Source organism: Etheostoma spectabile, chromosome 3 (assembly GCF_008692095.1).
Source record: "Etheostoma spectabile isolate EspeVRDwgs_2016 chromosome 3, UIUC_Espe_1.0, whole genome shotgun sequence".
Classification (NCBI taxonomy): Eukaryota; Metazoa; Chordata; class Actinopteri; order Perciformes; family Percidae; genus Etheostoma; species Etheostoma spectabile.
Genome location: NC_045735.1, coordinates 3987281 through 3995789, shown reverse-complemented (window position 1 = coordinate 3995789; position 8509 = coordinate 3987281).

Sequence of the window (8509 nt, the reverse complement as noted above, 5' to 3'; positions counted from 1 at the left end):
CCTCCCCTCTGCACTTATCAGCTAGGACAACAAGCAGAGCTCTCTGCAGACAGGCTGATAGATCAATTCGAGCAAACTTAAGTCTTTTTCCTTTGACACAGCTATGCATTTTCTGCTACACAACTATGCAAGTTTTTTGTTGTCTTTTTTTTTAAGTTATGAGGTACATCTGCTAATGTACAAACTGATGTCAAATGTCACACCGCTGTGCTCAGTTAATTATATGCTATAAAAAAGGAAAACTTTCAAAATGTCTAATACTATCTTGAATTTATAAGACAGCTGTCTTGGCAAGAATAGGCATTTTCTTACACAGAAAACTCCTTTAATTCTTTCCAACCAGACTTTAGTCCTGATAAATTGTGAATCCAGCTAAACCATATTTTACTGTTCTGTTTCTTCCACCTTTTCCCAAAAAATCATTTGGAGGGGCTGCCTTTGCAGCGGGGAAAACCACAGTAAACACAAAATAGCTTACATTACAGTTAAATACCTGCATTGCTCACCCGCATTTTCCACCATGCTTTCAGGAACATAAACTTTAATTGTGCTCATTACAGGACCTGTAAATCTGCTAGTAAATACTTTCAGAGAGCCCCTTTGACATACCTTCCCTACCTGTGAGCTGGGAAACTAGTTTGAAATGTTGGGCTACATCAGTAAGCTTAAGCTATCTGATAATCTGGTTGTTTTTTGTTAATTGTAACATCAAAAAAGGGAATAAACATGAACGTTAGAATGACCTCTTATCATGCCTATTTTGCTCAAAGTTTAGTGTGAAAACTAGAAAAGACTAAATGTTTACCAATCGCGGGTTCAAACTGTATTAAGATTTGAATTGTTTGCATCTGAGACGCTGAATGGGAGTTTAGGTTAAAGTTCAAGCACCGGAAGAGTTTCAAGTGACTTGTGAAATGTAAGAGCAGGTCAAATCTGTTTTAATGTGAAGTTTAAGTCCTGTAGGAAGTTTTGAGTTACAAAAACACTGAAAGCAGTTGACCTGTCATTTGAACCAGCACCAGAGTGTGCACTGTAAATAGTGTCAGTTGTTTGAAATTTCCAACAAAGTTGAATGTGCCACAAAAGGTCAGGGCTAGGTTAGTGTCAGTTAGTTAAATAACTAAAGAAAGAGAGTGTTTGATTTCACGCTAGGTCTATACATGAAACACGATACACACGTTTGGAGAGACAAAAGAAAGAAAATAAAAAGGTATGCCCATAGCATAAAACTTTAGCTGTGATTACTGAAAGAAAAAGGGAAAAGCTAAACTAAACTGACAAAGTACAAAAGCTGCTCAAGTTTGAATAACGTTTTGAAGTGATAATCCAAATTAGTGTGAATAGGTTAAAGCAGAGTTGTAGAGGCCCAAAGATGACAGAAATTTAACTTTCAACGTATTTCAATGGGACAAAATGCCTGAAGAATTGTGATTATGAATCAAAAGTCTGCAAGCATTCAAAGATGTCACAAATGATCTAAACATTATAAAGACATAACATGTCATGTGAAAGTGTCCAGAAGTACAGCAGTTAACTGACAAAGGAAAAATAGTACAAACCATATGAGTTTATTACCCTAATTGACCACACATGGATTATTCAAGAAAGTTCCACTTGATCTTAAAGGCTTTAAATTAAAAGAATCTGTAAAATCAAATATCATCACATTCACTTCAGGTTTTGTTACATTCAGTCATGTGTTGAGTATGCACAGCTACTCCTTATACATTTCAAGTCTGATATTATGGTGAAAAATAGCCCTCCATGTTCCCTGAAACCCATTTGCAGGTTCTGGCCTCCACAAATTGGCCACATGTGCTGGCTGACACCAGGACTACTGGAAAATGTCACAGGTGTCATTGGCGTTTTACTGTCACTGCTGTCAGGTCGGCTTTTCCATGACTTCCCAGAAATGCAATGCCTTTGCCATGAAAGAATGGAAAACACTGCTCCAGACCCTTTTCTGATGGTTGGTTGGTGGGTTGGAAATCATCGCTTAAAGAAATCCCTCATGTGCTCCAAATATTGGTCCTATTTGTCTGATATAAATTTCAACCCTGCGCAGCAGACAATGGCTGAACACTAATGAGGGAAAAAGTGAAAGCATGCTTTTAATATCTCCAGTGCGTTTCCTAATTTCCCAAATCTGTCAACTCAAGACCCTCTTTTCAACACATACGTTAACAGGTTGCAACACTCACAGCTTGTGCAAGTAAACACGTCACAGAATGTGAATGAAATGATGATGTTACAGAGAGAGAAAAAAAAAAAAACAGTCCCAGGCTTTGCCTGTGCTGGATAAACTATCCAGGCAGAACCTTTGAGATCTCGAAGGATTATTTGGGAAGATGAGACCATTATTTGATGTCAGATTCATGTGTCAAACAGAGATAGTGTCCTTAGTAACAGCGGAAAACACTGGATCACAAATACGATTTTTGGAGCCCCATAGCCAAGAACCTCATCCCAGTATTGTTACAAGAATAACACATTCTTGGAAATTACTTTGAATAGTTCAGTTGTGAGTCATTAATTTCATCCCTACTCCCCCTAAGCACTGGAAACCTCTCCTGATCAGAGAAAAATGCTAACAGGTTCCACTCTAGTGAAATAGGCTATTATGTTTTTTATTGTCTTACTTTGGAAGCTTATTGGGATACCATTTACAGTAACTTTAATAAAAGCATTGGCCGTTTTTCAAAAAAGGTAAGGATCATGAAAAATCACAGACAGAAGACCTTTTTCCGAGCAGAGGAGTACACAGACCTTTATATGCAATACAGTGAGAAAATACTATGATATGATATATATACATACACACATACATACAGAAAAAATCCTTTTTGTGTCCGTATTCTTTTATTCTTTAAAAGATGAATCAATTTCATTTCCACTTGCATCTCATAGGTTAAGCCATCATTTATATCAGTTAAAATTATTAAAACAAGTAATTGCTGACATCTGGGAACATGATGAGATCATTAAAACTAAGGACCAAACACTTTCACTGACTATTACAAAGAACTAATGCAATTCAGTAATCAATATGGTCTAACTAAAACATGGTACAAGTAGCCTAGTGACTACTAAAAAGTTTAATTACAGGTAAATCTGGGTTTCCAGTGTGAGCCTGTCTGGTCAAAGCTGAACCAAGAATTTGGTCTAAAAACCGTGATAAATGTTTACAACAGACACTGTGACTAAGAATTTAACCTGATTGGCCACTTCTTGAATTTACCAGCTCTGCTTTAGGGGGCACATCTCAAGTTTGTCGTGTTACTGTATTGTAGCTTCAACCCTTTTGAATAAGGGTAATAAGGTAATAGTGTTCACATTAATAACAGAATGCAAATAATAGTTTTTATTTTGACAATACACAAAAGTCTATGTCTTAGTAGAATGGTTCAGACATGTCCCCCGTTCCCCCCAATAACAACAAAACAAACTCAAAACAGACAAGAAAAGGAGCTTTGAGAGCTGGACACCTTAGCAGGCCTGGCCAAGCAATCACTGAGTTCCTGGTAATGCTCAGTAGTCGTCCACAGACATAGCAGGGTCTACACAACAGGAGTATCTGACTCATTGCTAGTTAAAGAGCATATTCTGGTGTGTTCGGATGCATCGTTTGTGTGACAGTGAGGCTTCTGAAACAGGCTCTCTATTCACACCACGTAGCTTGATCAGTGAGATGAAGCAGGAACTTAATGGTGTTTCCACATGAGCCCATGGCTTGAAAAGGGCATGAAATGAGACAGTGCAACTTCTATACTTCTCTATAGCCCACAGTCTCTCGTCTTTAGCTTATGTAACTTCATGTTATTTTCTACCTACTCACACCCTTGGAAACTTGCTTCTCCTCACCCCTTATAACAGGATCCAGGATAAGATGAAACTTTCTTTTTATTTGACTTTTATATTAGGTCCTTGATTTAATTTTGAATCTGGAGACAGCTCCTGGAATACTAACAACAATTATCAACGCTGTGCTCTCCTCAAATGCTGAGCATCTACAAAACTATGATGTTTTTAAGTGGCAGTTGCCAGAAAGGGAAAATAAATGGGATTGCCTTTCCTTTTGCATAAACAGGACGTGACGACATACGTGAAAGTTATGCTCACATGTGTAGACTCATGCAAACTATCTCTTGGCAGCAAAAACATGTGATTCATACTCTCCAAAATACAGTGTTAAATCACCTGTGTTTTCTTCCCACAACTGTTTTTTAGTTGTCAAGTGAAAGCAGTTTTTAGAAAGATGTTTATTGTCATTGTGCTCAGATGAGAACGAAAATCAATTTTGTAACTCCAAACGTTTGCTCATGTTGCTTCATGTCTGCTCAGTGTGTAAATTAGCATTTGTTTGCTAATGTGCCCTTAGGTGGCAAAATCAATTGCTGCTTAAATGTGGAGCGAATGGCCTCTGGTGGCCACACATACAGTATCTCACCTGTCTCAAGCCAGGCTAAATTCAGCTTTTGACTCCTGGTTAGTGTCTACATACCTATTTGAATAGACTGGGTGCTTTGTTAAAAGGTTTTATGGTCTATAGGTGTTGAAAAACTGTACATTTAATTTAGAGAACCAACATGAATGGAGCATCAAGAGCAAGATCAGTTACATCTATGCAGAATACTTATTACCTCTACCAACCATTTGAAAACAGGCAGCCTTACACTGCATTACACAAACTGTAAAGAGCATTAATGGAAATGTGACCGTTCAGAGTGTGCAGTGACTTCACGCCTGCCATATATCACTGTGTCATTTAGTTTCCTAGGGGCTTGCAAAAAGTACTTTAAATTAAAATCTCTCGTTATGTCAACCATCTAGTCTAGCATTGCCGGATCTATCTCCACAGCGCTGCGGAGGAAGATCTGGCCAAAACAAATCGTCTTGGGCGGCACTAAGCGCAGGGCGCAGCAACGGTGCCTCTGGAAAGAACCTGTTTTGGTGGAACATGTGCACGTAGCGAGGTGGGCCCTGGAATTGAAGTTGAGTGTGTGATGAATAAATAAATATATATATATATATATATATATATATATATATATATATATATATATATATGAGATTTGATTGTTGGTTAAAGCCCGGAGGATGTTTCCCAAAATCAACCAGAGTTTAGTTTGCTAATGCAAAGAAAGGCACCGAAACCAATCCCGTCGATGAAATGTTGTAGATATGGACTTACTATCACCCATCTGTGTGGGTCACTAAAGGCCATCTGCACTTAGACTATATCCACGGCGTTCCACTTCCGGGATTGCTCCAGTGCTGCAGAAAAAAACCCACCAGATGCATGTTTTTTCACCAATGTCCCTTTCCTGCCACTTTCTTTGTGTTGGAATTTTAAACTCCAGAGGACTACGGTTGACTGCTCCTCATTTCTCTGCATGGTAAATTGAGACAGTTGGCTAGACTATCTGTCCAATCTGAGTTTTCTGTTACATGACTTAAAGAAGTTTTGAACGTACAGTAGGTCTACACATTTCTTACCAAGGATATTTAGCAGCAGCTCTGTGTGGAGCTTAGCGTCGCCCATGACAATTGTGATTGGTTTAAAGAAATGCCAATAAACCAGAGCAAGTTTTTTTTTTTTTTTCATTCCGGAACGCTATGTGGACTAGCCAGCATGTGTGTGGGGCTGGCAAAGCGAGACTAATCTGCACTCAACAAGTGCTATTCAACTCTATTCTACACAGGCTCCTCTCACTCCCACTTCCAGAATACTACCTTATAGCATACCTTTCTGTTCAGGAGCATTAGCACTAATGGAATACACTGCTGAGATACAGAACAATAAAAGACTCATAAATGTCAATTCTGTTCTTTAATGTAAGTGACACTCCAGAGCAGGTTGTGATGGTTTTACTGGAAAATCCTTCCCTTATACAGTAGATACCATTTACCATACTGGGAAAACGGGGTTCCTCTCTGCTTCCCGCTACTCCAATACTACCTTTGGTTGTCATAACTATGTCTGAAATAGTTATGTCATTGATTGGACCTACTCTTGTGCACAGGAGGGTCTCAGCAGTGTGCTCCCTGTATCATCTTGGCATGCTGCTTGGCTGATCCAGGGAGCATCATTAGAACAGAGCCTTTATCGCCAAGAATAATTGTATTTCCGTTTGTTGCAATACATGGTTTAATCTATGACGAGAGTGTTCCTTAATGAAGTTTTACGGAATCGGAATTTGATCCATTCAGTTCTATAACATTTGGAAAGTCTAGAAGACTCATGATTAAATCATTTTATCCCTTTTCAAGTTAGCGGCCACTTAACCGGAAGTAGCTGGCTTGGCCAGCATAGGTCTCTAGTGCACCTTTTCTATTATTGTTATGTTTAAAAAAAAACAAAAAACAACATCTGCCACAATGTCATTTATGTATGTATGCATGTCTAAAAACAAAAAACATTGGTCAGCGTCTACTTTAAATGCCTGGATACCAATCATACCCCCACCACCACCATTAAGTCAGTCTGATGAGTGAGTGATTTGGGTGATGAAATGTCTCAAACTGTAAAGCTAGTTTGTCAGCTTGATATCATGTATCAAGATGAATGAGGTTAATCTCCATACTGTAACAAATGATGCTGATATTCTCAAGTTTATATTGTGAACTTATATAGATGAACTTTAATTAAATGATACAGACTCAAACTCTAGGATCTACTTGTCCAAACATCTAGTGAAAGGCAGGCTAGAGTAGGTACTCTATACACATACAACCTAATAAAGCTATGGCCAAAGTTTTCTTATGCCTGTAGAATCATTTTGCCCAACCTTACGAGGAGAGGATCTGGCATATGCCTTGTGACACTTTTACAAATGAACAGCAGAGCTGTCAAAGCAGAGCATCACCTCCAGTTCAGTGTTATTGAGGTGACCATGTGCAGGCTTCTGGAAGAATACCTGACGGATAGCGACATTATGATGCAGTCTGCAGCCAATCCAAGTTTTGCAGTGCTCTAATGTTGATGCTTTTCACTGTGTGAACCTTGTCTATGTAGACCATGACGTGAATAAGCAGGCAGGAAAACAATGGGCCGTAACCTGGTGATGAGAGACCATATAAGGCAGCAGTCTAAAGGAATGCACTGCAGTGAAATCCTGCCGCTTAGCAAGGAGAGCCCCCACAAGTCACCCAAACACTCACACATGCTATACACACGTACCAAATGCCTCCTTAATAAATCAAGCTTACGTAAGTACCTAGGAGTGCTATTAGACAGCCTCATAAAGCATGTCTTACTCCAAAACGCAAGAACATCAATGTAATGTTCCAAAGAATATCTGACGTTTAAGACGCCTAAATTGCCAAACATCTGCAGAACAAAGACAAGATGCAGCAGCAGTGAAGTACAGTGTCTGAAGCTGAAATCCCATCCAACACCGCAGCCATGCTGTCACTGTACTTTAAGAGTCATCAGGCTTGGCATTTATTACGCCATTAATGTCTGTTTTCAAGTTTCTTGGCAAAGTTAGGTATGACACTAGACAATATTTCAATCAGCCTAACTGATTAATTGGAGCTGGAATGGAAAATAAACACCCCATCCAACCTAAGACGTCATAGATTTCCCTCATTTGTCCAAAGAAATTGTGGTGGCTAGAGAGAACAGTAGGGAATCATCTCAACAAACAGGAAGTGTCGAGTTAGAAGTAAAAAGCAGCAAATCTGTGCCCTGTGCAGAAAGAATGGACTCTGGATGATAGGATACTTAACCCCCTTGTTCATAAAGAGGCAGGCTATTATCATTTTTCTGATATCAGATGGTGCTGACCACCTCTTAGCAATAAAGCTTAGCGTTAGTTCAACCAGGAAGACTACTTCACAAACCATCTTCTGGTCCCTACCAGCTTAATTACATCCGGTTGTAATGAAAGACATCCGGCAGAGTCTCGAATTCTGCTCATGGCTTCTCTACCCGTCCATCATGATGACATCACAATGGGTCTAATAGCCAAATACTTTGTTTTTCATCTGTGCACATTTTAATTAACAATTGTTCACTCTGAATGAGTCTCTTGTGATGGAACTCACTTGATGAATGATATGTTAGAACTAAAAGAAAAGAAAGCTACAGCTATGAAAATGAGATGCAAGTTGTTGAATGAAGGCAAGACAGCACTCCTATTTTTTTTTATTGCCATTTGGACGTTTCGGGCAAGATGCCTAAAGCCATATTAAGGATCCAACACTCAGTCTTTAATGTCTAACTGTGAGTTGAGCGTGTTGTTTATTATTTTTTGTGCCAGTTGTAATAAACTAATTTCAACTCTCAAAACCATTTAAATCATGTTTAAAGCTGCTCTAATCAATATGTTTATGTTATTATGGATCAAATAACTGTGTAAAAGTGGTCACTAATAGGGAATTATCAACCAACCATGCAGTTTTTCCCCAGCTCTACAGAGCCTTTGTCTTTCAGCTCATTGTTTCTAAGTTCTTTCTTCATTAATGATCATGCCATCGAAGTGGTGAAGCAATACAAATACCTTGG